Below are 9937 nucleotides of genomic sequence, written 5' to 3'. Positions count from 1 at the left end.
AAATGTTAATTTGAAGAATTAATTAATTTGATGTGAAAAGTAAAGGAGATAGCCAAGATACTCCCCTTTTCCTAGCTTGAGTGGTTGTGCATCTGGTGGTGTTGTTTCCCAAGATAGAGTCTATAGGAAGAGAGGACCCTTTGGGTTGGAGAAAGAAATGATGAGTTCAATCTTGGACGTGTTACATTTGAATGAAAAACTTTGAGCATTTTATTTGAGTGTGTATAAATAACTATATGTGCGTATAAATATATGTGTGTATAAATAACTATAAATACATACAACAGAAGACTATCAGTTTTACATCTCTTGTTAAAATTACCCCCTTTGTGATTATGAAGTAGTTTCATATGCCTAAAATAAAACTGAATAAAGAGTCCTTCAAAAGGGATATTTCGGGGTATTTCCTATTTTAAGAACAATCATTTAGAATAGAAACATATTTTAGTAAAGCATGTTACTCTACTCAAATCATGAATAGGACTCTTCCCCCTAAGGACTGTCAGCAGTAAAAAATAAAATAACATAAAATAAAAACAAAAATCAGTCTCTCCTTTTCAAAGCTATCTTTTCATCAGCAAAGGCAAAAAATGCATTTCCCCCAAGTAAGATTGTTAGCATCCAATAGCACCCGGAGAGCCTCCAACACCTTGAGATGACCCAGCTCTCTTCCGGTCCAACTGCTCAGGCACGCATTTCTGATTATTTTCAGATCTTCCTGCCTTCTGATCTTGTCATTCATTTTCTCATCTTCTTGTCTTTCTTATCTTTCCCTGATGCCTTTCAACCACTTCCCTATCACCTTCCTCTCTCTCACTCTTGGATGTAGATCCTCTCTCTGGCTCTATTGCCTTTGGACACTCAAACTGATAAAGAAAGAAGGATCACATTGGATCAGGAGAAAAAAACAGCCCTGTATCCTGTTTCCTAAGTATCTCTGGGGGCTGAGGGACAGTTTATAGTTCAGCCTGGCCACTGGAACAATTTATTTCAATCTGTTATTTATGAATTTATGTCACCCTTGCTTTAAATGAGTACTTGGGGAAAAAATGAATATTTGGAAACATGCTTTTGACCTTTACTTGCCTGATTCCAAAGACTGCATCCATGTGACATCTTTGTGTATTATTCTTAGGGTACTGATTCTCAGAAGTGACACCAATGAAATCTGAGTTCCTTCTACTTAGTGCCAAACTGTTTTCCAGTAATAATTTTCATTATTCGTTGAATACTTAAGATATGTTGCGAACTATTTTAAGTGTTTATTAACATACAAATTACACTTAACTTTATGAGATAGGTATTATTGTCCATTTTTGTTTTAAAGATGAGGGCACTGGGGCACAGAGGCATTAAGTAACTTGCCCAAGATCACAGAGCTGGTAAACCGTGGCATTGGAATTCGAACTCAATGTGGCCCGAGCCTGCACTCAGTCATCTAATTTGCTTCCTTACAAAAAGTCGTACCAATTTACGCTGGTACCATTAGTGAGTACAGATGCTATACTGCTTTGGAACACTTCTACTTTTTAATTAATACTTTATTAGGTAGATCCTAAACTTCCCTTTCTCTCCTTAAAGATAAGGTTGAGAGCTGAAATGGTTCTCTAATACCATCTCTCTCCCCATTCCCAGAGAGGCAGAAATGGGAGTAGAGCTGTGGCCTTGATATTCAGTATGAGGTGAGGACAGTGAAGTACTTCGTGCCTCTAACTGTGGTAGAGGTACTCAGCCAGTTAGTACTCTTAAGAGTTAGTACTCTAACTGTCCTCTGTAGATACCGATTCATTTGTCCATCAGATGGGTATCATTACCCCATGTGGCAACAAGCTAGGGAGATAAACTCACAGTTGACATGTACAATGATGCATAAATGTCATGTAAATTAGACATCAAACCATCAGGACTGATCATCCGCCCTGGGTCTTTATCTTGTCACATAGTCACAATACTTCATGAACCTTACTCCCTGCTCCCCTAAGAGATATAAATAAATAAATAAATAAATAAATAACCCTACAAAGCTGACCTGGGCCAAAATCAGAGACAACAGACACTGTTAAAGAGGCCCACTTTGAGATTTTAATTTAAATTCAGTTTAGAGTCAGTGGGGATTGCTGACCTCTTGCCAGAACCCATTAATTACAAATCTAATGAGGTTGGGGTGCCTGGATGGCTTAGTCATTAAGCGTCTGCCTTCGGCTCAGGTCAGGATCCCAGGACCCTGGGATCGAGCCCTGCTTCGGACTCCCTGCTTCGCCCCCTTCCACTACCCCTGCTTGTTTTTCCTCTCTTTCTCTCTCTCTGTCAAATAAGTAAATAAAATCTTAAGAAAGAAAACCAAGTCCCGTGAGGTACAATGTTTATCTCCGTGCTAGAAGAAGTGACAGTAGGCTCTGTCTGTCCCAGTGCTGCTGAGAAGGGTGAGTTCATACAGTGCTGTGTATCTGCAGAAAGATGGCCAAGACGATTGGAAAATCTTTTAGCTGCAAATTACTTTTTGCTGTGACTGTTTAACTCCTAGTGCCAAAACACTGTCACCTCTGGATAAGATTATTCAAAGAACAAGAATGGTAAAAATCAGGCAAAGAAATGTGATCACATGAGTTAAAAGAAAAACCAGTCATTTTAAAGACCATCTGTTATTTTAGAGTAGATCCTACAAATAGGAATAAAAACCCGATTTCAGAATAAATAGCTTATCTTCTGACAAGGTAGGTTTTGTTCACAGATGGCTGTACTGCTTCTGTTACAAGGAGAAAATGCACAGGACGCTTATTCTGGATTAACCTCACCAGTTGACTTTCCTATTTTTCATCATTGTTAAAATTCAGACTATCCCAAAACAGTCCTTTACAGATTAAAAGGAAAAACTACATATTCAGAAGAGAGTATTTATCCTATGACTCACAATTCATCCACAAGAAGTCTGCTAGTAGCAGGGCCAGATGTCTCTGGAAAGTTTTGAAACCCCACGGAGGAAAGCACCGTTGTCTCTGTTAAGCGCGCAGCTTGAGGGGACCCTTACAAGTTGTCCTCCTGGGCAGCACACACGGGAAGTGAGTCCCACCAAAGTGAGGGCAGGATGAAGCTGGATTAAGAGCAGATGTGACTTAAGTTCATGCTGAATCCTCTTTGGGGCTCTTTCTCCACAAAGCCAACCCTCCTTGGAACCATACAGAAAGGCCCCATGGGGCTACCAGAAAAAATCCCAGGTGACCCCAGGTGAATCAGTTCTCCTTTCACAGTACAAATTCCTTCTCCAGCAACACCTTCAGAGCAGACACAGAAATTTTATTTTCTCGGTTTCAAAGGGCAGCCCACAGTACAACCTGTGAATGTGTACAGACCACCTTCCATTATGGGAATGTTAGATACTATCGAAAATGCTCTTGGAGCTCACAAACCCAGTACAGAGCAAACGGACTCCTGGGACTCTCTGGAAACAGGGCTGTGGTTCCTACCTGAAGGCAGAGGGGCCTGGGGCCAGTCCTACCACCTGGCCCTCCAAAAAGGGTTGTTCCCATATGGAGGAACATATCAGGGCCAGAGTCTAAGAATCAGCTTTGGAGTTTGCTGGGGATTCTAGAGCTAGACGAGCCAGTTAGACCTGTGTGAACTTGGGATAATTTCTTCAGTATCTGAATCGGGGATTAGGATGGTTGGTCTGCACCTCTTAGTAATGTCGTGAGGATTAAATAAGAAACCATCTGTGAAGTGCTTGTCCTGCTGCTTGTGTCTCAGCAAGCACACAGTGAATGAGAGAGTTGTCATCACACCGCCCTTTGCCTCCATTCACGACCACAGCAATTGGGTTTAAGTGCTGAGCTACTTGAAAGGAAGTTTCACCTACAAGCAGTCCTGAAGAAAACCACACACTGCAGTGAGCAGACTCTCGTCCTGAACACTACCTCTTCCCTCCTGCCGCCCCCCCCCGCCCCCACCCTGTTCTCCACACAGCAGCAGCCCTTCCTTTCAATTCGCCATGTTGCTGCTTACAATCTCCTTCCAGGTTGTCAACTAAAATCCAGATGAGGGCTGAAGATCCTTCTCAACTCGAGGACCAAGTGTGTCTAGTGGCAAGAGGATGTGCCATCATGGTTAAGACTCAAGCACAGACTTTCAGTTGAGACCTGAACAGGAATCACTTCCTGGCTTCACCTTCACTGCCTTCTGTCTTAAATGAACTAGGCCAATCAGCCTCTTGGAATGTGCTTTCTTTTTTACATAGAGAGGATAATATGCAACTGAGCAGTTGGAGGGATTAAATGAGACAATATTTATGTGTAAAGTGCCTAGCAGAGTAGCTGGCAAGGAGTAGAAGTTCAAGTCACTGCTCTTGAATCCAATTCAAACAATTCAAGACTGCTAGGTAACTGCAGTCTTTGGGGTGCATAGAAACTAGCAAATAAGTTAATCAAGGGATAAGCTTGAGATCAGATGCTCTCCAAACAAATATTGGTGAGGATACATTTTACCTAATAAGGTAAAGATTTCAACAGCTTTTGGAACTACGCTCAATTTACCTACCTTGCCTGTTTAGATTTCTCCCCTCTCCTTTTTTTTTTTTTTTTTTTGAAGATTTTATTTATTCATTTGACAGAGAGATACAGAGAGAGAGTGTGCACAAGCAGGGGGAGCGGCAGGCAGAGGGAGAAGCAGGCTCTCCCACTGAGCAAGGAGCCCCATGTGGGACACAATTCTGGGACCTTAGGATCATGACCTGAGCCAAAGGCATACCCTTAAGCAACTAAGCCACCCACGCTTCTCTCAGGTTGCTTTTCTTATTTATCAGAATTATTGTGTCAGGCAAGGTGCACACTACTTAAAATTACTTAAAATTAATAAGCTCCATACTAAATTAGCTTCCTGTAGGAAAGAAGGGGGGAACAGCCAACATTTTGAGGATGTGTAGAATATTCCCATTATGTGAGTACAATTAACCCTCTGTTTTACCAGTGGGGAAAACAGGACAGGGACAAAATTGAAGCACGTAGGGCAACATTGTCAGAGACAGAATTTGAATGCAGGTCTGTCCGAAGTAAGCTACCATCATTTCGTCCCCTTCTGTTTGTACAGAATTTTCGATTTCTCAAGTTTATTCAAGAACATACCTTCTAAATAGTGTTCCCAGGAAGCTATTGCTGAACTAATGAAAACCACTTATGGCCATTTGAAGGGATAAGGGATTTTAATTATCAGGGATTTGAAATTTGGTTGTCCTCTCACTTTTCCAGGAGTGGTTAAAAAAACAAAAAACAAAAAAGCGATGGCTATTCCATTCAGTCTGCCCGCCTGAAAAGCTCCAGGTAGATTAATTTTTGAATTATGATTCATCTTCCCTTTCCTGTTTTGATGGAACACGGAGACTGAACGATTCCTGTCAATAAAGAGCTCGCGTTTCCACCCCGCAAATTCGCTCTATAATGACAGCCTAATTGACTGAGGCGCAGGTGGGATTTCCTGACGCCATTTTAAGGAAACACAACTCCCCTGCAAGGAAGCGCCCAGTTAAAAGGGTCTATGCCCGAAACAAAGAGTAAGCAAAAGAAAGGAAAACGGGCCCGGTTGCCCAGTCCCCTGCATCCTGTTCCCTCGCACCACACTGCCCCCGGATCTGGAGCGCCCGTACGCGCCCAGACAGGTGCGCACTCCGACCTCGGCACATCTATGAGGTCGCGTCCCACCCAGTCCCCCAAACAGAGCGCCACAGCACGGATCTCGGGGAAGGCTGGCGAGGTCTGCGGGTGCTGGATCCGGAAGAGGGGAGGCACCTCCCACTGCGGGGTAGGGACAAAGGGTTTTCAAAGGTGCTCGTGCGCCCCGCTCCCCCAGCCACTGCGCAACGCTCCCGTCGGTTCCCCCACCAACCCGGGCCTTCTCGGCCCGGTGCCCGGAGGCAACACACCGCTGCAGCGCGGCCCGCAGCTCCAGACACCGCCAGCTGTTCGCTGGGCTGCGCGGACCAGCCACTCCCGCGGCCATCCTCACGCTGCGCCCTTCCCACAATGCAACTCCCCTGGCTCCCTCGGCCCTTCGGCGCTCTGGCGTACCCCGAAATGGGGCCCCATCGCCCAGCCCTCCTCTCCTCCGGCGGCGCCCTCTTCGTCGCTCCCATTTCCATCCCCAAGGGCTCCGGGTCTCCAGCCCCCAACGCAGCCGGGTTCTGGGCCCGCTGCCGGGTCCCCAGGAGGGAGTGGGGCAGGTGTCCAGGCTGCTCGCCGCCTCTGCTCCCGGTGCCACCGCCAGTGCGCCCAGCACACTCACGCCCCGCAACCCCTCCCTCGCCCCTTCCCCGATGCTCAATCTCCGCCAGCCGCGGTCGCTGCATCCTCTAAGAGCTGCAAGAGGGAAATCGCGAGGCGCGGCCGCCAGCAGAGACACCATGTGACGGGCACCGCTCAGTGACAAGCAGCTTTGGTTAAAGAGCGGGCGCGCGGGAGGGGAGGCGACGGCGCGCGGGACGCGGGACGCGGAGGAATGGCCTGACTTTCCCCTTTAAACCATCACGAGCCATGGATGTGCAAAGGCGACGCGCCCCCCAGTAGGAGAATGACTGCGATTCGAGACCCTCCGTGCCAGAGCGTGTGGATGTAAGTGCGAGGCTGGCGAGCAGAGTGTGGGTGGGGGTTGGCGGTGGGGGGAGATTCTGATGCAATCGGCCCCGAAAGGAGGAGGAGAGCCAGAGAGCGCGGGCTGGGGCGGCCACGCCGCTCCGCCTGAAGGTCGCTGGGAACCTCCGCCCTTCACCTTCCTCGGAAATCCGCCGCCGCGTGTGAACCCTCCCCGCCCAGCCCTCGCTGACGGAGGCCACCTTTTCCCCGCCGCGGCAGCCGGACCTTGACACAAAGGACATCACACGGCCGGGGGAATCCCGGAAGGGCGGACACCTGGTCCCCTTTTGCCACTTTTCCTTTTATTGCCCAAGGTAAGGCGATTTTGCTTTTCCAGGGGGAATCAAGGGAGCGGCGGCAGGGAGGAAAGGGATGTTTTGGATGCAAGAGGAGGCGGTAACGTACAAGACACCCATGCGGGCGTGGAAGGAAGGAGTGCGCGGTTCTACCCGTTGCCTTCGGATTTTGCTTGTATTAAATACGGGAAAAGTCCAGATCGTCTGTTCTTCCGAACACACGCGGCAGCGTAAGGGGGCGCAGGGGCCCCTTAATTCACCTTTGCGTGGGCTGTGGCTTACTTTCTGGGTCTGTTTTCATAGCGGTAGAGTGTGGCACGCGATCTGGTTAAATGATACTAGGGTCGGGGACCACGCGGGTCTGGAGGGAGAGTGCAGCGGACGGGAGGGCGCTGCTGCATACCCGAGGAGTGCTCGAATCCGGACATTTGGGGGGGAATTTCCTGCGTCCGCAGGGCCCAGAGGAGAGCATGTGATGCCCCCGGGGGTGTGCGTGCGGCGGGCTGGGGCTGGGGTACTGGGCGCCGCGAGGGAACCGAGCCGCCGAGCGCGAGTAAACAGGAGCACGTTAGCAGCCCCTTCCTCGAGCTCTGCCCCCTCTCGCAGCAGCCTAGAGTAGGAGGATGCAGGGGGAAGATTACTAAAGGAAGCTGGCGGTGATTCACTGTCCTTTCCCGCCCTGAAGACGTGCTTTCCAACAGGAAGAAGGGGAGAAAGAGAAGTGCTGTTCTGAGAGCTGGATTCCGCGGGAGCTGGCGAACAAAAGGCCACCGCTCGTGCGGGGCCCGGGCGCGGACTGCCCTCGGCTCCTCTCCCCTTCCCTCCTGTCCCCGGCGCCTCGCTCGCGTCCCTAAACGTGGCCACAAAAGGCCTTTGAACTCGCCGCGTCGGTGCCGGGAGGAAAGCGCTCCTTCGCCCCAGTGCGCGCCCTAGGGCGCCCGCCACCCCCATAATCCACGTCCCTGAGGGTCTGGCTCCTTAGCATCCCCTGGGACCGCGCAGGTTATGGGGCTGCCTGGGTGCTGCTTCCCTGCGAGGTCGCCCGCCCCTGGATTTAGGGTGAACTGTGATCGGAGGATATACAAGAGCATATGGCGGCAAAAGGAATTTCGCGGTTGCAGCCTCACCGCATTTCGAGATGCCTTTCACAGGTGGTCTCGGGCTTGAGAAGGTGGTGCTACAGTTGAGAGCCCTTTGTGTCTCTCTCTGCGGCGCGGACCCAGTTTTGATAGCACTGTTTCTTCCCGTGGAAACCTTACTGCCGCCAGGATCACGTACTTTCTCAGACGAAACCATGGTGATCTATGTAGTTAAGAGTGAAAAAGACCCCGGCGCTAAGAAACGGTATTTATGTGTATGTGTACGGGATTTGACATCTCTGCAGTGGAGTTAATTTTTTTAATACAAGAGGGAGGAGAGAATAAGGCTGTGGTTTGCAGACTGCAGAGAACGGCAAGGCTGTAATTTGTCACCTTGATAGAAGAAACTGCAGCAACTCGTGCTTTTTCTGACGTCAGAAGGACAACGGAAATAAAACCTGAGCTAGGTGGCTGGCTGGCCTCATTGTTGAAACGTCTCACGGGGTGGGGGTGGGGGGTACTCCTGAAATCTATGCGAAACAGTCAAGATGAGGCACTGATCCTGGATTTTGCTTGGCCCCAACCTCAAAATGGCTTTACTCTTCCCGGCCACTTCAATTCTCAGCATGTCAGCTTATGTATTTAGGAAACTTGCCTAGTTTGGTTTGAGGTCTTAAAACCTTGATGAAGTTTATTCACGGCAACCCCCCTTTCCCCAATATTCAATAAATATTTCCTACTGAGGATTTATTATATGTGACTAGATAAAGTTCGTGCTTCCCTTCTCTTGGGGGAAGAGACCGTAAATGCACATATAATGAATTTCAGGTACTTGTTAGCTTAAGGGAGAAATAAAACAAGATCATGTGATGGGGAGGGCACTTGGAATAGATGACCGTCTAGCAGGGCCTGTGTGGGAGGGTGACGTTTGTCCAGAGACTAAGAGGCCAGGCATCTGTCTATTCTAGTCTTGTATTTTTCCTCCCTCTGGATGACACTTGTGGGCAAAAACCAATCTTACTCCTTATTGTTCCCCTAATGCCCTGCACACAGTTACTATTTAATAAATGCCTCTCAAACTGAGACCTTAGTCGTCTCATTCACTTCTTTATGCTGCTGATGACCATCCCTTCCTTTCTATATCCCATTATCTGTTCCCTTTCTCCCAAGCGAAGATGCAAGAGGTTTCTTTACTCTGCTTCTCTTTCCCTCTTACCCTCTCCCCACTTCTGAGCAGTTACCAGGCCCTTGCAAATGCCTCTCAAACCTATCTTCTCACCTCCATTCTCACTGCCCAAGTTCAGGTCCCTGTCATCTGTCCTAGACATGGCAAAGCAAGCCATGTGTTGGGATACAAGGATCATGAAAGAGACGTGGAGGTGCCTTGAAGAAACCCGTGCTTCAGGCCAGCACAACACGTGGTGAAGAGTGAAGCAGGGAATTCCTGAGGCGGAACAGCTTTCTGGTTGCTCTCCTTGGGTACCAGGTCCTGCTCCCCTAATTCAGTCTCCACACTTCCATGGGATCTGGATTTCTAAAACTTAGTTTACTTTTTTTTTTTTTTTTTTAAGTGACTTTGCTTCTAAAAACCTTGAGGGAGTTCCCATGGCCTAAAGTTAAAGTCTCGATTCCTTAGTCAGGCCCTGAGGACCCTCCACGGTCCGACGCCTCATCTCTTTCCATCCTTCTCACAGTTCACCCCGTGCTCTCCCTGTGGTTTTTCTGCTTCAGCATGGGCGTTGATTCTGGACTAGAATGCCTACTGTTATCCTGTGTATTTGGGAAGGCCTAGCCCAAATGCCTTTTTTCTTCCCTTTCAAATCACTGTTCACTGATCATCTCTCAGCATTTTCATAAAGATATATCTTTTACTTTTTGCACTTTTATCGCTCTAGGTGATGGAGGGCAGGAGATGAGGACACACAGACTTTGAGTCAAAAGTAAATAC

General features: G+C 48.3%; 1 protein-coding gene across 1 annotated transcript in view; it reads left to right on the top strand.

Annotated features, from left to right (window-relative positions):
- The first annotated feature begins 6608 nt into the window (after positions 1–6608).
- Positions 6609–9937, top strand: part of LOC111158010 (solute carrier family 38 member 1) — a 69714-nt gene continuing 66385 nt past the window's right edge. The window contains exon 1 of the mRNA XM_022519786.1: positions 6609–6928. The gene's annotated coding sequence lies outside the window, so the exon portion shown is untranslated. The remainder of the gene's footprint in view (positions 6929–9937) is intronic.

Source organism: Enhydra lutris, unplaced genomic scaffold, assembly GCF_002288905.1.
Source record: "Enhydra lutris kenyoni isolate GAN:26980312 unplaced genomic scaffold, ASM228890v2 scaffoldscaffold56, whole genome shotgun sequence".
Lineage (NCBI taxonomy): Eukaryota > Metazoa > Chordata > Mammalia > Carnivora > Mustelidae > Enhydra > Enhydra lutris.
Note: the sequence above shows the minus strand (reverse complement) of the source record. Positions and strands in the feature narration are given on the sequence as shown.